The sequence below is a fragment of the Canis aureus genome, chromosome 32, assembly GCF_053574225.1.
Source record: "Canis aureus isolate CA01 chromosome 32, VMU_Caureus_v.1.0, whole genome shotgun sequence".
Lineage (NCBI taxonomy): Eukaryota > Metazoa > Chordata > Mammalia > Carnivora > Canidae > Canis > Canis aureus.
Genome location: NC_135642.1, coordinates 15440387 through 15462738, shown reverse-complemented (window position 1 = coordinate 15462738; position 22352 = coordinate 15440387). Strand labels below are relative to the sequence as shown.

The following is a 22352-nucleotide window of genomic DNA, read 5'->3' as shown; positions in this document are numbered from 1 at the left end:
TGTCCTGTCCTTGTAAGTAGATGTGACTGCCTCAGAAGTTGAAGCGAGGTTGTACATATGTGATAGGAAATAGGCTGAAACATTTCTTTGTTAAAAATTAAGTGATCTTGTTATTGTAAGTTTTTTTTTCTTTTAAAAATTTGCAACTTCCCCCATCAAATAATAGGTCATATTCAAGAATGCCCAATCAAAATTTGATATGTCTGCTGTAGGGACAATTCTCAAGTATGAGACTATAAGTCAGATGAAAAAAAAATTCACAATCTCCAATTAGAAGTATGATGAAAGAACAAATTTCAATTCTGGTATGAGACTGAATAATGGAGAAAATTTGTGGTCTCTATGTCTAAATCCAAATTTATGACAGTAAACAAAAATTCTATTCCCAGTAGGATTTTTTTTTTTTTTAAATGATAGTCACATAGAGGAGAGAGAGAGAGAGGCAGAGACATAGGCAGAGGGAGAAGCAGGCTCCATGCACCGGGAGCCCGACGTGGGATTCGATCCCGGGTCTCCAGGATCGCGCCCTGGGCCAAAGGCAGGCGCCAAACCGCTGCGCCACCCAGGGATCCCCCCAGTAGGATTTTTAATGAAAGATAGCTTATCCTCAAGTAACTTATAGTTTAATGAGCTTCTGTGCCTCTCATACTTAATTTTGCTTGGAATTATGGGCAGTCACGGTTGGGTTTTGTCTATCACATTTTTTTCTCCCTGGAAATCTAGTAAATGGAAGAAGAATGCAGTACTAGGACATTTCACTGTATTAGTGATTACTTTATTGAGCCATCTTCTGAAGAATATTGGAGTGTGTCTCAAGTTGAGCAGGGCTAATATATAAGCAGAGGTCAGAGAATGGGAGAATAGAGAACAGATCAGTGTCCTGCTTAAAAGTATCAAGTATTCCCTCACCTGGTAGCCCTGATAATTCTTAGTGGTGATGAGATTGTGAATTTCTTGTGGCAACAACTGTCTGGGTTATAGCTCAAGAATTGAAAGGTCTGTATTTGTCCTCACTGTAAAAGCCTTGTCTGAAGGTGTTCATAAGTGTGGTTTGGCAATAGATTTTTGTGATGAGTATCCATGCTTCAAACTCAAGCCAGGGCTGTGGAGCAGTGCTGGTCTGAGTGCACAGAATGCAGCAGCAAAAAGATCCCAGGCACTCAGGGCTGATTTGTATGGATGCACTGATGCTAGGGGAGCTGTGTACATCAAAGCTACTACAGTCCCCATCATAGAGCCTCATGGAAGACAGTTGTTCTGCGGCTTTGCTTTCCCATTAGGGTTCTACTCCATAATCTAATGCCCTTTAACTAGATAGGATCTGTGACAAAGAAAGCTGAAGGTACAAAGCAGTTTTAAGTACAGAGATCAGAAATAATTGGCAGCTTGGGGTAAGATAAAGTCCCACAATGGCAAAACAAAAAACAAAAACCCATAGTATTTTAGCTCTGGTGGAGACCTTGAAAGGTTATATAGTCCATCTTCCAAAGCCTGTCATCAAAACCTAAATCATTCCATGGATAAGAACTGATTCTGCATTTTAGGACTTTGAGAAAGAAAATTATACAGCTCTCTTTGTAAATGTTCTGATATATGGTACCTTTTTCACTGTAAGTTTATTCTTCAGTTAACCCATTAATAACCATTATATTGAATTTAAAATTGTTTATTTGTTCAGTCTTTAGTCTTACATAAAAGTCTTACATAAAAGTCGCTGAAAATCTGCAATAATTAAATTACCACTTCAGGTTTCTTTTCAGTTAAAAAAAAATCTCTAATTTTCTTACACATTTTTGTTTGACTGTTTTTTTAGCCTCTTAATACTTTTATCTTCTTCAAGTTCTCCACGTCAGTCCTCGGCTGTAATGTCTAAACCAAAGTACTTAGTATAATGAGAAACATACCCCCATGAGTCCTAAGTACCAGCAGTTTTTGCTTTGTACATTAATGTGAGACTGTAAGAATAACCATGCAATCTGAGATTATATCATGTGATCTTATGGAAAAATTATGATACATAAGTGTGTGTCAAAACATTTAAAATACTATGCCTCTTGGTTATAAATGCATAGAGAAATGAAAGAACATGGTCAAACCAATGCTAGTATACTATAATTTAAAAGTTTAAGAACCAAAATATTTTCTTTCTTTCTTTTTTTTTAATATTTTTTTAAATTTTTATTTATTTATGATAGTCACACACACACACACAGAGAGAGAGAGAGAGAGAGAGAGAGGCAGAGACACAGGCAGAGGGAGAAGCAGGCTCCATGCACCGGGAGCCCGACGTGGGATTGGATCCCGGGTCTCCAGGATCACGCCCTGGGCCAAAGGCAGGCGCCAAACCGCTGCGCCACCCAGGGATCCCAGATATTTTCTTTCTTTGTAAAAAAAATTATCCAGAGTAGTTTGAACAGCTTTTGCTGCCTTCTTGTCCTAGAACTTAAAATCCTGGACAAATCCTCTCTATGCTTTGGTGAATTGTCACACTCTTTTCTAACTTGGATCAGCTTCCAACATTTTATCTCTTGTGCTTTCAATGTCCAAAATAGCTCCAAGAATTCGTTTAATGTGAAGTTTTTTGCCAGCATGACTTCCCCTGGGCCATTTCCATACTTTTCATCATAGTCACTTGACTCATTTGTGTTGATTGGCTTGCCTTCATGGAGTTCCTCTGGTGCATATCCTGAGCCTCTCAAATAGTAGCAGCGTCAACTATCCCACAGCTCACTACTTCTGTGACTCTGCTTGCATTCCAGCATTATCTCTTTTTTTCTTTGTTTCTTTGTTGCACATTCATTTTTGTTGGCCAGTTCCCTTTTTCCATTGTCCATTTTTTGGTTTATCACTAGAAGGCAAGTACACAGCCCCACTAGACACTTGGTTGTTTGTGGGTGAACTGAATAATAGATGCCTAGTGACCAATCAACAGCAGACTTTGGAAGAAGTAATGCGATTTGTCACTGATTATCATACGCATCTGCCAGATGATTTGGCCATGGTCTCATAGTTTTTGGCAGAGTGGAGATTAGTCCCCAGAGTTTCCAAATTCTGAATCTAGTACTCTATCTAGTTTCCATCATATGGGATGCAATCAAAATCATTGACCATCATCTTCGAGTTATCCTACAGTGATCTTTTTTTTTTTTTTCTTTCTGGATTTAAGTGTTTCTATGGATTAGCTTTTAAGAGAAGATGCTCAAGTAAGGTTCTCCATAGCACATGGGACAGTGGTTGTGGCAAGGATTTTGAGGTAATAGGTACTATGGGCCCTGGAGAAAATCTGGGAGCCCAGTCCCTGGGCACCAACTAGCGCTCCAGATGCTGCTCTTTATATGCTTAAGTAACTGAGTTGCACACATGCTTGTTTGTATGACTACACACATTGCCTGATGGGAGAGGAAGATTGTGTGTGGGTGGGGGCAGGGGTCATAGGAGGTGGCAATGTACTATTCTGTGAAGCTTATTTTTATTTCTATGAGATATTCTTTTTTAATTTTAATTCCAGTTAACATATAGTGTAATATTAGTTTCAGGTGTACAATATAGTGATTCAGCACTTCCATACATTGCTCAGTGCTCATCACAAGTGCCCTCCTTAATCCCCATCACCTAATGCACTTATCCCTTCCCTGCCCATCACCTCAGGTAACCATTAGTTTGCTCTCTATAAGTGAGCCTATTCCTGCATTTGTTTCTCTCTCTTTCCCCACCCCCTTTGCTAGTTTTGTTTCTTAAATTCCACATAGGAATGAAATTGTATGTCATTTGTCTTTCTCTGACTGACTTATTTCACTTAGAATTATGCTGTCTAGCTCCATCCATGTCATAACAAATGGCAAGATCTTATTCTATTTTATGGCTGAATAATATTTCATATCTTCTTTATCCATTCATCAATCAGTAGACACTTGGGCTGCTTCCATAATTTGGCTATTGTAAATAATACTGCTGTAAACATAAGGGTATGTGTATCCCTTTGAATTAGCATTTTTGTATCCTTTGGGTAAATACTCAATAGTATGATTACAGGATCATAGGGTAGTTCTATATTTAACTTTTTGAGGAAACTCCATATTGTTTCCTAGAGTGGCTACACCAACAGTGTAAGAGGGCTCCCCTTTCTCTACATCCTCACCAACATCTATTGGTTTCCTATGTTGTTAATTTTCACCATTGTGACAGGTGTGAAGTGGTATCTCATTGCGGTTTTGGTTTGTATTTCCCTGATGCCAAGTGGTATTAAGCATTTTTTCATGTGTCTCTTAGCCATTTGTATGTCTTCTTTGGAGAAGTATCTGTTCATTTTTTTGCCCATTTCTTAACTAGATTATTTATTTTGGGAGTTATTTTTAACTTTTTGAGGAAACTCCCTACTGTTTTCCACAGAGGTTACCAGTTTCCTGTGTTCTGCTGCTTTGTTATTGGTATGTAGAAATTAATTTTGTATCTTCTGACTTTACTGTATTGAATTTGTTTCTAGCAGTTTTTTTGGTGGAGTCTACCAGTTTTCTACATATATAGTATTATGTCATCTGCAAAGAATGAAAGTTTTAGTTCTTCCTTGCCAATTTGAATGGCTTTTATTTCTTTTTTTGTTGTCTGATTGCTTAGGTAGGGCTTCTGGTACTATGTTGAATAAAAGTGATGAGGAGTGCCTGGCTGGCTCAGTTGGTAAAGCATGTGACTCTTGATCTCAGGGTTGTGAGTTCAAGCCCCACATTGGGTGTAGAGATTACTTAACAATAAAATCTTTAGGGGTGCTTGAGTGGCACAGTCAGTTAAGCATCCCACTCTTGGTTTCAGCTCAGATCATGATCTCAGGGTCCTGAGATCAAGCCCTGCATCAGGCTCCATGATCAGCAGGGAGTCTACTTGAAGATTCTCTCTCTGCCCCTCTCCCCACTCACACTCACTCACTCTCTCTTTCTCTCAAATAAGTAAATCTTAAAAAAAAAAAAAAGTGAGAATGGACATTCTTGTCCTGTTCCTGACCTTAGGAGGAAAGCTCTGTTTTTTCCCATTAAGGATGTTAGCTGTAAGTTTTTCATATAGGCCTTTATTATGTTGATGTATGTTCCCTCAATACCTACTTTTGTTGAGGATTTTTATCATGAAAGATGTTGTACTTTGTAAAATGCTTTTTCTGCATCTATTGAAATGATCATATGGTTCTTACCTTTCTCTTATTCATGTGATGTGTCACATTGATTGATTTGTGAATATTGAACCACCCTTGCAGTCCAGGAACAAATCCCACTTGAGTGTGGTTAATAATTTTTTTAACATATTGTTGAATTCTGTTTGCTAGTATTTTCTTGAGGATTTTGCATCAGTGTTCATCAGAGATATGGCTTATGATTCTCTTTTTTAGTGGCGTCTATCTGGTATTTGGTATCAGGGTAATGCTGGCTTCACAGAATGAAATTGGAAGTTTTCCCTTCCTTTTTCATTTTTTGGAATAGTTTGAGAAGAATAGGTATTAACTCTTCTTTAAACGTTTAGTAGCATTCCCCTATGAAGCCATCCAGTCCTGGATTTTTGTTTATTGGGATTTTTTTTGATTACTGATTTAATTTCTTTGCTGGTTATTGGTCTGCTCAACTTTTCTATTTCTATATCAGTTTTGATACTTTATATGTTTCTAGGAATTTATCAATTTCTAGATTTTCCAATTTGTTAGCATACAGGTTCTTTATGGTATTTGTATTTCTGTGGTGTCAGTTATTTCTCCACTTTCATTTGTGATTTAATTTGAGTCCTTTCTCTTTTTCTTTTCTTGGTAAGTCTGGTTAGTTTATCAATTTTTTTTTTTTCAAAGAACCAACTCTTGGTTTCATCGATCTGTTCTATTATTTTTTTAGTTACTGTATCATTTATTTCTGCTCTAATCTTTGTTATTTCCTTCTTCTGCTGGCCTTTGGTTTCATTTGTTCTTTATCTAGCTCCTTTAGGTGTAAGATTAAGTTGTTTATTTTAGATTTTTCTTTTCTTCTTGAGGTAAGCCTGTATTGTGATAAAGGTCCCTTTTAGAACTGCTTTTGATGTATCCCAGAGGGTATATACTGTTGTGTTTTCATTTTCATTTGTTTCTATGTATTTTTTATTTCTCTTTTGATTTCCTAGATGACCCATTCATTGTTTGGTGGCATGTTATTAAATATCCATGTACCACTTGTGCCTTTTCCAGATTTCTTTTTGTAGTTGACTTCTACTTTCATTGCATTGTGGTCAGGAAAGATTCATGATATGACTTTGATCTTCTTGTATTTATTGATGTGTTTTTGTATGCAATATATGATCTATCCTGGAGAAGATTCTATGTGCATTTGAAAAGAATGCATATTCTGTTTTAGGATGGAATGTTCTGAACATATCTGTTAAATCCAACTAGTTTAGTATGTCATTCAAAGCCGTTGTTTCCTTGTTGATTTTCTGTTTAGGTGATATATTCATTGATACATGTGGGGTGCTAAAGTCCCCTACTATTATTATATTATTATCTATTAGTTTCTTTGTGTTTGTTATTAACTACTTTATGCATTTTGGTATTGCTGTGTTCGGTGTATAAATATTTATAATGTTACATGTTCTCGTTAGATTGTCCCTTTATTATTATATAGGGTCCTTCTTTGTTTCTTGTTACAGTCTTTGTTTTAGTGTCTATTTTGTCTGATACAAGTATTGGTACTCTTTTGACTTACATTTGCATGGTAAATGTTTTTTAATCCTATCTCTCAATCTGTTGGTATCTTTAGGTCTCAAATAAGTCTTACAGGCAGCATGTAGATGGATTTTTTTTTCTATCCATTCTATGTCTTTTGATCAGAACATTTAGCCATTTACATTCAAAGTTATTATTGATAGGGGATCCCTTGGTGGCTCAGTGGTTTGGCGCCTACCTTTGGCGTGATCCTGGAGTCCCGGGATTGAGTCCATGTCAGGCTCCCTGCGTGGAGCCTGCATCTCCCTCTGCCTGTGTCTCTGACTCTCTCTCTCTCTCTGTGTCTCTCATGAATAAATAAATAAAATCTTTCAAAAAAAAAACAAAGTTATTATTGATAGATGTGTATTTATTATCATTTTATCATTTGTATTTGTTTCTGAAGACTTTCTCTGATCCTTTCTTATCTTTCTGTCTCTCATGGTTTGCTGATTTTCTTTAGTGATATGTTTAGTTTCTTTCTCTTTATTCTTTGCATATTTATTAGTGCATATATGGTTACCATTAGGTTTTTATATAACCTCTTTTGCATATAGCAGACTATATTGATTGTTTAAGTGTGAACCCATTCTTTACTCCTCTCCTCCCCATGTATTAGGTATGTGTTTTCACATTTTACATCCTTTTATTTTGTGAGTTTCATGACTGATTTTTTTATAGAAATATTCATTTTTTACTACTTTTGTGTTTCCTACCTTCTTTCTGTCCTTTTTGGTCTTTCCTCTCTACTCAGAGAGTCCCCTTTAATATTTCTTTTAGGGTTGGATTAGTGGTCATGAACTCCTTTAGTTTTTGTTTATCTGGGAAACTCTTTATCTCTCCTATTCTGAATGATAGCCTTACTAGATAGAGTATTCTTGGTTGTAGATTTTTTGCATTCAGCACTTTACAGAAAATAATTTTTTTCAGTAAGTTCTACACCTAATGTGAGTCTTGAACTCATGACCCCGAGATCAAGAGTCACATGCTCTACCAACTGAACCAGTCAGGTGTCCTCACTCTTCAGCACTTGGAGTATATCATGCCACTCCCTCTGGCTTGGAAAGTTTCTGCTGAAAAGTCACCTGCTGGCCTTATGAGGTTTCCCTTGTAAGTTACTATCTCCTTTTGTCTTGCTGCTTTAAGATTTTTTTCTTTATTGCTATATTTTGCCAATTTAATTACAATATGTCTTGGTGTGTATCTGCTTTTGTTGGTTGTTGGGGGTTTTCCTTGCCTTCTGGATCTAGATATATGTTTCCTTCCTTGGATTAGGGACATTTTCTGCTCTCATTTTTTTTAAATAAATTTCCTGCCCTCCTTTCTCTTCTTCCTATAATGTGAAATTACACTTGATACAGTCACTGAGTTCCCTAAATCTATTCTCATTTTGCATAATTCTTTAATCTCTCTTTTGTTCAACTTGATTACTTTCCATTAATCTGTCTTCTAAGTCATTAATTCATTCTTCTTCCAGCCTGCTATTCATTGCATCAAGTGTGTTTCTAATCTCATTTATTATACTCTTCATCTCTAATTTGTTCTTTTTTTATCTCTTTGTTAAGGGTCTCACTGATGTCTTCTCTTCTCAAGTCCAGTGAGTATCCTTATAATCATTTTTTAAAATATCCCATCAGGTGGGGTGGGGAGCACCTGGTGGCTTAGGGGTTGAGCATCTGCCTTTGGCTCAGGTCATGATCCCAGGGTCCTAGGATCAAGTCCTGCATCAGGCTCCCTCCAGGGAGCCTTCTTCTCCCTCTGCCTATGTCTCTGTCTCTCTGTGTCTCTCATGAATAAATAAATAAAACATTTTAAATAAATAAATACCCCAACAGGGGGTGTCTAGGTGGCTCAGTTGGTTAAGTGTCTGATTTCAGCTCCAGTCACAATCCCAGGGTCCTGGGATTGAGCCCCATGTCCGTCTCCCTGCTCCATGGGGAGCCTGCTTCTCCTTCTCTTCCCCAATTTTGCTCTCTCTTGCTATCTGTCTGTCTCTAAATAAATAAATAAAATCTTTAAAAATAAGTAAATAAATAATCCATCATATTGAGGCACCTGGGTGGTTCATTCAATTAGGCATCCAACTCTTGAGTTCAGCTCAGGTTATGATCTCAGGGTCATCAGATTGAGCTCTGCATTGGGCTCCATGCTCAATGGGGAGTCTACTTGAGATTCTCTCCCTCTACCTCTGCCCTTTCCCCTGCTCATGCTCTGTCTCTCTCAAATAAATAAATCTTTTTTAAAAAAATATAAATACTCCATCAGGTATATCTGTTTACCTTAGCTCTCTGGCCTTATCCTTGTCCTGTTCTTTCATTTGAGATAAATTTCTCTGTCTTCTTATTTTGTCTAAGTCTCTATGCCTGTTTCTCTGTGTTAGAAAAGTCAGCTACATCTCCTGTTCTTGAGAGTAATGGCCTTATGAAGGAGAGGTCCTGTAGTGCCCTACAGTGTAGTGTCCCCTGTTCCCAGGGCCTGGTACTTCCAGGAGTATCTCCAATGTGTACTGCATGCACTCTGCTGTTGTGTCCGGGCTGCTTTATCCTTCAGGTTAGTCATCTGCAGAGGCTCTCTTTTCCTGTTGTGAGCAATATTTGGTCCCTGGCCTGAATGTGGTGCATTTTAATAAGGTATGCCCTGGTCTGCCTGTGAAATGAGACCTGTCAGCATCAGATCCAAAGCTCCACAAAACTCCCGAGCCAGGAGATGATGTGGGAGCTGGGGTTGGGGCCAGTCTTCTCGGGGGGGAGGGCTCTCACATCAGAACTGAGGCAAGTATGACTTAGAGAAGTGGTTCCACCAAAACATGGGAGGCAGGGCTTTGCATAAGCATATTAGGTAGTGAGTGGTGACTCTGCACTGGTTCCCACAGTTATTTCTGTGCTTATGCTGAGAGCAGGGGGAGGGAAATGGCACCATCTAGCTCCTTTGTTCCTGGAGGAGTCTCTTTGTGAATAAGGTTTTCTGGGATTCACTCTAAGATGAACAAATAACCTCCCTACTGTGTGCCCTAGATGCTCCTCAGAACACTGTTCCCACACGATACATCTGAGGGCTATTTCCCTGCCTTCTCTCCAAGAGCAGTGCCATGCCTGCTGACCTTTAAGACTCCAGGCTTTAAGCCCCACTGACTACAAGAATTTATGAAGTTTATGCCAGTTGCTATGGGGATCCATTTTTCGCATATGCTCCCCTGAGTGCTAGTCTGTCTCTTGCCCTTCTTTGTGACCACGTCTCCCTCCCCACCACAATCCATTTCTGTCCCAAATCACATCTCAGCACCCCTTACCTTCTTTGAGGTGGCCTCATCTCTACCTTTAGTTATAGAGTTTATTCTGACTGTCATCTAGTTGTATCTATGGGACAAAGTGAGCCTAGGGTCCTCCTATTCTACCATATTCCAAGTCCATACCTCCATGAGATATAGTTACAATTAAACTACAACTCTAGCTTTCAATTTGTTGACAGAGGAAAATGAGTCTGTCTGTAATTCTGAGAGAACTAAGAAGTGGAGCATATACCCCTTTGATATGTTGTATAAATTCATGAAAAATGAATGGGGAATGCTGAATAGTGTGTTCAAACAGTTAATGTTTACTTACTGAGCCTGACATAAAAAAGAAAACAAAAAACAGAATTTGTCTACCTCCTAATTTTCCTGAGCTCACCTGTCACAAGCAACAGTGTTTGAAATGCTAATGCGTCTTATAGCTGTTTTACAGGAGGAGCGGCATAATCCTGGGAAGCTGGAATCCAAGGATTTCTTTATAAATTATCTTCACTTTCTCTCAAGCACATGCTGCCCTACACTATGGCCTCCCATGAGGCTCCAGAAGATGAAAGATAGTATTTCATAGAATCATGACATTGTAGAGCTGAAAGAGTCCCTCCCTATTTCAATTCCAAATTCTTATTTTTCTCCCCTGAAACCCAAAATAGTCAACAAATTTAGCCACACAGCTTATTTAGGACTAGACTTAGACAAGAGCTCAGGTCTCTGGACTCCCAGGCAAGTGTGATTTTTGACTGCATCATATTGCACCTAAAAACATTTTCAGGGACACCTGGGTGGCTCAGTGGTTGAGCGTCTGCCTTTGGCTCGGGGCATGATCCCGGGATCTGGGATCGAGTCCCACATCAGGCTCCCTGCATGGAGCCTGCTTCTCCCTCTGCCTGTTTCTCTACTTCTCTGTGTGTGTGTGTCTCATGAATATATAAATAAAATCTTTAAAAAATAAAAAAATAAAAACATTTTCAGACTTCTTTAAATGAAATATGAAACCCTAGTGATTTGGCATTTGTGAATTTTGGTGGCTGTGACAGACTTTTGGAGGAGATAGGATGGCATTGTTATAGTTGGTTGGGGGAAAGCAGATAAATACTTTTCTACTGAAAAGAATATGGAATTTGGAATGTGTCCCCAGGTGGCTGGAATTGAGACAGTAGATGTCTATGAGTGGCTAGGAAATGGACCTGAGCTTCTTGCCTAAAGCCATGGACCAGAAGGGATTGTCCATTCTGTGGAAGAGTCCATTCAATGACCAGGGAATGAGGCACAGAATTTGGCGGCCCATACAGATGTTGGGTGAAAAAAGAGTCATCCTTGAAAAATCAGCCTGAAAAACCCATGAGCCATGCCTAAGGTTGCGGCCCAGATTTATACTACTTGTAAAGTGCAGAAGCCCCAAACCAAGAAATCTAATATGAAAAATTGATCTAAAGACTAGGAGAAAAAAAAAAAACAACATCATCACAGTCTCTCCTTTAAGATAACTTCTCAAATCAGGGCACCAGGAAGAGTCTTATAAAAGGTAGCTCTCCCAGGTCATGTGCTCACAGAAAACAACAATAAAACCATTTGCAGATAGAAGAACCAAGATTCTGCAGATAATAGAGCCATCTGAAGGAAATTCAAAATAAGTCTGCTTTAAATGTTCAAGAGATGAAGGAAGAAAGAAGTCTTATATGAACAGGATATTGGGAAGGCTGGTCTTCATTATCCAGCTGATTCCCTGCAGGGGTATTTACCTCAAACATAATTTTTCTGGGACTGATTTTATGGCAAATCACAGATTTGAGCCTAGTGAGTGGTCCTTGGTGTGGTAACTTTCTCCGTTTTAAATAGTTTTTTGCCTTTTCCTAGCTTTATCAGAAGTGATGAATAAATACAATTCAGCTCATAAGAATATCCTCCCTTCCTCTGGAAGTAGATTGTCATTGCTTGGTTGTTATTGGAATCAGTCCTCCAGTGTCATCTCCTCCACGTCCCTGGTATGTTTCATCTCTGATTTATTCAGACTTATTCAACTTAGCCATTGTTGTAGAACTATGCTATGAATCTATTAAAGTGGCAGGCTACCCTCCATATTCTTTTACACATTTCAATTTTTCCGAAAATTCTTTTAAAAGATGAAAACAGTCCTATCTGAGCTATAGACTGGAGACATAAAGAATTATCCATGAGGGGACACCTGAGTGGCTCAGTAGTTGAGGGTCTGCCTTTGGCTCAGGTTGTGATCCCGGGGTCCTGGGATCAAGTCCTGCATCGGGCTCCCCACAGGGAGCCTGCTTCTCCCTCTGCCTGTCTCTGCCTCTCTCTCTGTGCCTCTCATGAATAAATAAATGAATAATCTTTAAAAAAAAAAAAAAGAATTATCCATGAGTACCATACTCATTATAAAAGATTCATAGACCCTACGAAGAAGATGCAGAAAAGGTCCCATTATTGCTTTAAGTTAAGATTTGCCCTGAAAAAAACAAAAAACAAACAAAAAAGATTTGCCCTAAAGACTAGGGTAAAAATGTACAGAGAACACCTGTTTTGGTTATGTGTAGATGCATCCATTCACAGGATAATTAGAAGGGAAAGATCATCCTTAAAAATGAGAAGATTTAAGAAGTGAACTTCGGGAAATTTAGTTTGCAAGTGAATCTTTTTTTCTTTTTTTACTTTTTGAAATTAGTTTTATCTTTCCAAGTGAAGTTTAGCACCAGTTAATAAGTATTTTAAATATTTTAAATATACCCTGATAAACAGACAGACATTACCTTCTGTTCTTTGGGAAACATACCAGAAGTCTATTGTAAGGTAATAATTTTCTTTTTCTTTTCTATTTTCCTTTGTTTTCTTTCTTTCCTTTTTCATTTCTATTTTCTTTCTTTAAAAAAAAAACATTCTTTCAGTATAATTTATGAAAAACCAAAGAGTTCTTTAAAGACTTCTTAGTAGGGATACTGAAATTCCATTTCTCTTCCAGTGAAGTATAAAAATTGAGTCCTCCAAAAAGAAAGCAAGGATTTCTGGCAAATTTCCTGAATATAGGACCAGGAGTCTTCCCTCTCCCCCACCCCATTCTGTGAGTCCTATGCAGTCCTCAATAGTTTTGTCTTAGATACTCTATGGTATACATGCTATATTTGGATACCTGCAGTTTTCTGTCATTTTCTAGTCCATGACTTTGTCTAAGCAGAGATCAATTCAGTCTCAATTTGGTATTTTTAGCTGGTCCCTTGTTCAAGAGTTACAAAATGGTATCTGTCAGAGACTTTCTTCATAACATTTAGTGAGAACTAGGTTAATATTGCCAGGTTTTCCCATAAGTGATGCCTTTCCAGAAACTTTAAGATACTTTTAAAGACCCTCCGGTGCTTCATTTTCATTTTCTCCAAAGAAAAACAGTAATGGGTTGGGGGGGGAAAGGTTAAAATCTGTAGTGTCCTGGCTCCATTTTATGTAAAAGCATTTAATTTCTAAGTAAAAACCTTTTCTTCACTACTTTAAAAGTCTTGAGATCTATGCTTTCTTTAATCTGATGAATTATATGGCTCCTCATAAAGTTCTCTAGCATCCTTATCAGTTATCTTTTATATTACTATAAGATATTTTTCTTTCTTGTCTAGAATACAAGATAATTCTAAGACCTCACCCAGTCTTACTGTTAATGACTGATATTCATTAAAGCTTGTATAAGCTTAAGTTGGTGATTCTATTTCTGTAGAGAAAGAGAATGTGTTTTCCCCCTATCTTCTCTAGAGAAATATTCTTAGACAAGCCCTATCTGAGTAAATGAAACTTATATCTACCAATGAATAAGCCTTGTGTTCATCACCCTTCATGATTCTTCCATCACCAAGTTCTATCCATTTTATTTCCCAAACACCTGTCACATCCATTTACTTCTCATCTCTTGCTAGGGCCATTGAAAGAGCCTCCTACCTAGAGTCCTTGCCATAATCTTATGCCCTTCTGATTATTCACAGTCTGATCCTGCCACTCCTTCGCTTAAAAACTCTTCAATGGCTTATTTTGCTCTTAGAATAACATCTCACATCCTTGATGGTCTCCAGGGCTCTGCACCATCTGACCTCTGTCTTTTCCCCACATTCCATATCTGGTCCACTCTGTGCTCCACTATTCTGCTCTTCCAGTTCCTTGAATATGCCTCATTCTTTTCTGGCCCAAGGACTTTGCAAATCTGTTTTTTGTCTGTCTAGAGGACTCTTCCCTTCACCCCACTTTCACTTAGGTATCTTCTCTATTTCTCTTACATTAGAGCACTTCCTCAGAAGCCTTCCCAAAACCCTAGACTAGGTCAGATTTCCCTCATTATTGCTCTCCTATTGTCCCTGTCATTTTCCTTTATAAAATTTACTTAGTAGGTCTGAGGATTTGTAGACTTGTGGATAATTATTGTGAATTCAAAGACAGCGGAGGTTATACCACTTTGCTTATTATTCTAATCTGTAGCCATAAGCACAGTACCTGGCAAAGAAGAAGCTTAATAAGTGGTTTTGAAGAAATAAATGACTCTTACATATAACATATGATGAATTCATGAAAATGAGCATCATCCACAACCTACTGTGTCTGGCCAGGATCAGCTCCAGCCTTAGCTTTACTGAACCTCTCTCCTCCATTGAAATAGCATGTATTTTCAGTCTCCTGGGGTGCTTCCAACCGAGAACCAGTCTTAAGCTCAAGAAGACTCTGGTTTCAGATGTATGGTTTGGGTGTTTAGGTTTTCAGTGATTATTTTGTTTCATATGTAAGGGTGAAAACTGTCAAGAGTCTAGAGTGTCAGAGTAGAAAGATGGAGCAGCACAAGCTAAGGAGTATTGAGAGTCAGGACCAGGTTATAATTAAAATCAGGCAAGAAAGCATTTAAGGGACCAAATAACTTCAGTGGTAGCCAAAAAAGCATTAGGAGGTGAGTAGGGAGATATTAAAGACTTACTGGAGAATCAAAAGAGATAGATAATGAGTTACCTTCACTAATACTAACTCTTCCTAAAGAGGAACACATTTGTTTTTCCAATAGCAGTGATCTAAAGGTTATCTCTTATACCCAACCGGCACTGTCCGTTTTCTGAAGGACTTCTATAAGAATGGAAAGGAGGATTCTCTATTACAGGAGCTGAGATAGTTGAGATCCTAGCTATACTTAAGCAGAGGCGGGTTTTATTGACTTAGAGGAGCACTTAAGTGTTAAGTGTAGCGAATTAGCTTTGATTTTTTTTGGAAACATACTTTGTAGGGTTTGAATACCTTATTAAAAGCAATATGATACTACATGAAAAGAGTAAACAAGCATCTTGGGAAATCATGCTTATAACCAATTAAATTTATAGACTAGGATTTCAGAGTGGCAACGGGAGGAATTCAAATGGAACATCTGGGATTCTGAGCAGTGCATTGGAGTTGGAATTCAACCATAATCTGACATCTTCTGGTTCCTTTACCCTAAATACTCTTTTCTCCAGTTGGAGATTGGCCTTGTTCTTCAAGTCCTGATTTTCAAATCATTGCCCAATGCCTGTGCTGTTGTTGAATAAGAGATATTGTGCCTTATCTCACTGACCATTCTGGGACATTTTCCAGGTTTATTTGACATTTGTAAAGAACAGTGGGTAAAAGTGAGCAGAGATCAGTCTATAAATTCTTAGTGAAACAGAAAATAAAAATATTCAGACCATCCCACTAATTCCTCATGAAAATCCATTTGGACTTTCTAGACTGGAGAGAAGGAAATCATCTAGTAGTTTTGTGTATCACTGCCTAGGTTTCTTTCTGGTCATTAAGGATGGTGATGTTTGTTTACAGATTCCCCAACCCCTGCCCCCATCCATGGAGAGTAAACTATCTTGAATCTGGAAGAATGCTGTCTCTTTTAAGCCATGGAAAACTGAGTTCAAGTTCTACTCCTCGGCCTCAACATTTGAGTCCCAGTGGCCTACTCCTGCTCTTGGGAATAAAATCCAAATCATTATGGGCCAGTATCTACCCATAAAAGCCCAGGGCTATAGATGCTTCATGAACATGTCATGGGAAGCGAATGAAACCCTTTATGTAAGCAGTTTCTATGGTGCCAAATGATACAGTGTGTTGCCCTCAAAAGCAAAGGCTTATGTATTGGCAATTTGGGGAACAGGTTCCATCTTCCTTTACATACAAAATTCCATGTTATTCAATAGAGTGAGGGATAAAGAAAACTTTTTGTTTTAAAGATAAGGAAAGTTGACATATGTTTTCTCTAAAAACCAAGAGCAGTTTTTAAAAACATTTTATTATAAAATAAAACACAGATACAGGAAACCATGTAAACCAAATGAATGGCTTAATGAATTATTACAAGTGAAAACCATAATTATATTTGTGTCTCCCCCAAAATTTGTATGTTGAAGCCTTAATCCCCAGTATAAGGGTATTGAAGGTGGAGATATTGGAGGTAATTAGGTCATGAGGGTGGAGCCTTCATAAATAGGATTAGTACTCTTATAAGAAGAGACACAGAAAGATTCTCTCTCTCTCTCTTTCTCTGCCATATGAGGACACAGCAGGAAGACAACCATCTGGAAGTCAGCAAGAGGGCTCTCACCAGAACCCAGCCATCCTGGTACCCTGATCTTCAATTTCCCAGCCTCCAAAATGGAGACATAAATCTGTTGTTTAGCCACCCAGCCTATAGTAATTTGTTACAGCAGCCTGCACTAAAACAATCACCTAGATAATGAAATAGAACTTTGCCACCCTCTTCACAAGCCCCATTCAAGTGCCCCAGATCAATTATAGTTCTTTCTTTTCCCTGATTAGTAACTACCACTCTGACTTTTATACAAATCACTTCCTTTTTTTTTTTTTAATTTATTTATTGATTTTTTTTTTTTTTTAATTTTTATTTATTTATGATAGTCACACAGAGAGAGAGAGAGAGAGAGGCAGAGACACAGGCAGAAGGAGAAGCAGGCTCCATGCACCGGGAGCCCGATGTGGGATTCGATCCCGGGTCTCCAGGATCGCGCCCTGGGCCAAAGGCAGGCGCCAAACCGCTGCGCCACCCAGGGATCCCTTTTTTTAATTTATTTATGATAGTCACACACACAGAGAGAGAGAGGCAGAGACATAGGCAGAGGGAGAAGCAGGCTCCATGCACCGGGAGCCCGACGTGGGATTTGATCCCAGGTCTCCAGGATCGCGCCCTGGGCCAAAGGCAGGCGCTAAACCGCTGCGACACCCAGGGATCCCATATAAATCACTTCCTTGCATTTTTCTTTTTGTAATTTTATCACAGAATGTACATTACTAGGAACTGTAGTTTAGTCTTGTCCATTTTTCTGAGTGCATTTTAAATCAGTCAATTCTGGGGATCCCTGGGTGGCTCAGCAGTTTGGCGCCTGCCTTTGGCCCAGGGCGCAATCCTGGAGTCCCGGGATCGAGTCCCACGTCGGGCTCCTGGCATGGAGCCTGCTTCTCCCTCCTCTTGTGTCTCTGCTTCTCTCTCTCTCTCTCTCTCTCTCTCTCTCTCTATCATAAGTAAAAATAAATAAATCTTTAAATCACTCAATTCTAATTAACTTACGATTCTTCAGGCAAAACCTATTGTATAAAAGAGGGCACACCTGAAGTCCACTTATCTTTCCCATTATAGTAAAGGCATTTGTGGATGGGAACATGTGTTACCCTTACTTTTGAAATTCATGGAGAATAGCCTATGTGTTTGCTTTTCTTATTTATGTGGACATGTTAAGGGCATCCCCAATATGTATGAGTTTCTATCTCCAAAGAGAAAAGAGAGAGAAAGAAAAGGAACAGCAGTGAAGAGGGACAAGAGAATGCATCTTCAGCTATATATTAGCAAGTGTGGCAGTGTGAGGATAGAAGGAGAAAAGGAAGAAATAGAGTGTCACATCCTACAAGCTCTCAGTTTGCTTAGATTCTCTGAATTCTAGAAAACATAAATCTTTTAGAAACAGTAAGTGGTAGATGAAAGATAGGATTGGGAGTCAGGATCTGGTCATGGCAAACTTTCTCTTACCCCATCTCAAAGGGAGATTATCAATATAAATTATGTAGAAAAATTAAATGTCACCAAATGGATAGTTTGGATAGGGTTGATGATAGAAAGCTTGATCCCTAAAGCTTCAGTTGGGATCATATAAAAGTTTTTAAATGGAATTAGATATAATCATAATAATAAATACCATCATTTTCCACAGCCTTTTATTTTATTTTTTTTTATTTTTATTTATTTATGATAGTCACACAGGGAGAGAGAGAGAGAGGCAGAGACACAGGCAGAGGGAGAAGCAGGCTCCATGCACCGGGAGCCCGACGTGGGATTCGATCCCGGGTCTCCAGGATCGCGCCCTGGGCCAAAGGCAGGCGCCAGACCGCTGCGCCACCCAGGGATCCCTCCACAGCCTTTTAAAAGTACAGGAACTTTCCCAACTTACACATAGATTTAGAATATTCTAAATTGGTTCATAGAAACCTATATTTCTCCAGAGAAATAATATTATAAGTTGTGATGATAGGAGTGCCAGGTTGGTACAGTCGGTTAAGTGCCCACCTCTTGCTCTCAGCTTAGGTTTTAATCTCAGTCTCCTGAGAGCTCTGCATAGAGCTCGTGCTTAGCGCAAAGTTTGCTTAAGACACTCTCTCTCTCCCTCTGCCCCTTCCCAACCATGTTCTCTCTCTCTCTCGCTCTCTCTAAGTAAATATTTAAAAATAGATAAATAGTGATAAGATTTTTAGGTCAGCCCAAAAATATTTAACTCATGGTATAACTGAGGAACTGTACTTTTATAATGAAAAGAAAATGAGTTACAGTATAGGGTGTAAAAATTAAACTCAGTATTAAATAATTGAGTAATAATTGAGTAATACAATTTTTAAAAATTTTGAATGTAAAAAAATAAAGTTTTGAATGTAGTATTTAATGAAAATCACCTTATCAGAGGCTAATTGGAAGTTAATGAAAAGCTTTATACTGGTTTTGAATATTTTCAGGGGTTTCATACACAACTCACCATATTTTATTTTTCCATCCTGCTTCAAGGTATATTGCTTTCACACCCATTGAAACCAGTGTATAACTAAATCTGCTCTTATGTACATTAGCTATAATTTGGAGCATTCTTATGTTTACAAGTTGAATGAAGAGATACAGGGAGAAAGGAAAAAGATGAAAATATTTTGAGATGGAAGAAAACTGTATGAAGAGATAGTAAGATAAAAATGTGTTTAGAAATTTTTAATTTATTAATTAAATAAATTAATTATTAATCTTTTAACGGTAAATGTGATTTACTTTTATAATGAAAAAATTAAAACTTTCTTTTTAAAGAATATGTAGAATGAGGAAAACACTGCCTGTGGTGGTATTAACTACATTGAACTTCAGGAGGGAAATGAGGTCATCTCTTTGTAGGGACAATTGAAGCTATCGAAGTGGATAGGAAATCCTAGAAAGACTTCATAGAACAAAGCAACAGATTAGAGGAACAAACGCTGGGGAATATAAACATTTAAGGTACAGAAAAGAGAAAGAGTCTGAAATAGTAGACAGGGAACACACCAGAGAGAATAATATCTGGGCAGCTACATGGATAAATCTTTACGAAGAAGGTTGTTTTCCATGGTGTCAATTCACAGATGAGGCAAGATGAGAAGAGACCAAAGGTGCTCATTGGCATGGCCAAAAAAGACCAATTCCATTTCTTCTATGCTCCCAGGACTCTCCCACTTGATTCCCAGGGATGGAAAGGTTCTCCTTGCTAACTTGCAAGATTGTGGGCACTGACAAGAATGATAGTATTAGGTAAAATCCCTTCCCTCATAAGAGACAATCTTATCATTACAGGCCCACATCGTAAATCATGTAGCCAATGCCCAGAGGACCATTTACTCACACACACAACAGCCAAAGTCACGATTAGTTTTCTCCCTCCAAAGATGGTTTAGAAAGCATGTGGTGAACCCACAATGAATCAGGGAGATGGCAGCCTGGAGTGCCTAGAAGAAATGTGTGGGTCCATTTCCAGCCTATTTATTGTTTCACTGATCTTTTTTTTTCCTTTTTGTCAATATCATACTGTCCTGATTACTATAGCTTTATAATAAATTTTGAAATTAGGTAGTATTAGTGTTCCAAATTTGTCCTTCTTTGCAAAAGTGTTTTGCCTATGCTAGGTCCTTTTATTGCCACATGAATTTTAGAATTGGCTTGTTAATGTCCTCAAAACTGAGATTTTGATACTGCACTGAAATCTATAGATCTACTTGAGGAGAATTGATATCTTAACAACATTCAGTCTTGAAACCCGTGAACACAGTATATCTCCCTCCATTTGTTTAGGTCTTCTTTAATTTGTCTCAGCAACATTGTGTGGCTTTCAGTGTTATAGTTTTTAATATTGCTAATCAGTTGCATGTGAAATGGAGTCTCATTGTGGCTTTAATGCAGGCGCCTGATCACCACTGAGATTAAGCATCTTTTGAGTGTTTATTGGCCCATCAGGTTTCCTCTGCACTGCTTTTGTATTGGCTCTGCATTTTATTTACCAAGAATATCTCTGTTCAGTTGATTTTATGGTTTCTTGATTTTCATCTGTTTTTTGTCTTTATTGGTAGTCAAAATTTTTCTTCTTATTTAGCTCTTGATTTCCAGAATAGTCATTTGGATTTGGGGAACAAATGCCTCTTTACATCTTTTTGTTCCTTGTTAACTTTATCCTCTCCTACTTTCTGCCAATAGGAAGTTCTGTTCTTTCTCATGTGCCCTGGCATGTTGTAGCTTAGATAACTTTTGAGAACTCTGAAAGCAAAGCATGAGGTCACTTCACTTGTCATTGTCCCTTGGGCAATGCCCAGTTTCTGTCTTTGCTCAACTAATCTGCTCTTATTCCTCACGGTTCACTGCTGTGGACATTCTATGATTCTGTTCCAACTGAGCACATTAAAAGAGAGGGGTGACTCCCGCATCACTGGGCAGAGCATGAGCATCCTGCGATTCTCCCCTTTGAGGCAGCAGGCACCTTGGCAGATTGCTCAGCAACTCTGGGAGATGGTTGTCAGGAGGCATAAGAGCCTTGGTCATTGTTCTGTGAGCTTGCTGTCAGCAGTGAAAGGGGTCTCCATGTCACATTTCTCAGGAAGCCATTTTTGACTGATTTTGACTTAAGAAGTAGACCTTTGATTTCTGGTGGCTACAGAGTAGGCTATTTGTGACTTCTAAGTCAGAGACTTACATAGACCTGGTTGTGTCTTATAGAACATACTTTACACATGTTAGAATTCAGAAGTAGTTACGTTTTGCCTTTCAAGACTTCAAACATTTGTTGAATACCTACTGCATGCCATTCGCTTGTCAGGACCCTGAATTGTCAAGAAGAAGAAACCATGGCCCTTGCCCTGAAAAGCTTATAGATGCCAGAACACAGGTAGGAGTTCATTAATTCCCATGCTTTCTCAAGAGGAGAGAAAAGGGAAAGTAAAGAGGAGCAGGACTACCTAAGACACAAAAAGCAAGCAATGTTTACTTATGGAAACTTGGACAGAAAGAACAAAGCTAGAAAATTAAATGAATACCTGAAACATGTGATATCTGGACAACTGGACAAAAGACCAAAAAGAGAACCATATTAAAAGAAGTTGGCAATCAGATATTTCTGTGTCCCAGACCCTTGCTCATGCTGTTCTCTTCTAGAATATTTTCCATGACCTTCTCACTTGGCCAACTCCCACTCATTCTTAAGGACACATCTTAGATTTTATTTCCCATGGGAAGGCTTTCCTCCCTACTTCCCACTTTGGCTAAGGGACCCTATTATGTGCTTTCATAGCACTGTACCACACACCCTTACTGTTCCATTTATCACACTGCATTGAAAATGCTTCTTTGTTTGTCTCTTCCCAGTAGACCATTTATGTTGTGTCTATTACTGAATAAGGCACACTCAAAAAATATCTGATGAATAAATGAATAAACAAGGAACTGTCTGGTGAATAAATGCACAGATGAACAAATATGGGGCAAGAAAGAGAAGTGGTTAGCCCAGAGAGAGAAAAGACCCAAATATAAGAATCAGGCTGAGGGCTCTGAAGCTGGAGAAATAAATATCGTTAGAGACAATGTGACAGTAATTGGAGAAGTGTCTTATTTTTGTTGTGCTACTGATTGTTACTGGCCCCAGACCCCTACACAGTTCAGGTTAAGGGCTTAACACAAATTATCAAAAGTTGATTTTGTGCTTAATTGTGTTTTCAGTGTCATGGGACTTGTGATTTTTGCCCATAGAGCACTTACATCTCAGGCCTCTATTGTTATCTAAGTGAAAGGACTACCGGAGAGGAAAAGAACTCCAGGGTCAG

General features: G+C 38.5%; 1 protein-coding gene across 8 annotated transcripts in view; it reads left to right on the top strand.

The window, feature by feature from the left end:
• FRMD5 (FERM domain containing 5) overlaps positions 1–22352 on the top strand; it is a 311143-nt gene that overhangs the window by 201857 nt on the left and 86934 nt on the right. The window contains exon 1 of one of the 8 annotated variants that reach the window (XM_077880883.1): positions 16031–16049. The exons of the other annotated variants lie outside the window; for them this stretch is intronic. The gene's annotated coding sequence lies outside the window, so the exon portion shown is untranslated. Of the gene's footprint in view, positions 1–16030; positions 16050–22352 lie in introns of those variants that run through there. 8 annotated transcript variants of the gene reach the window in all.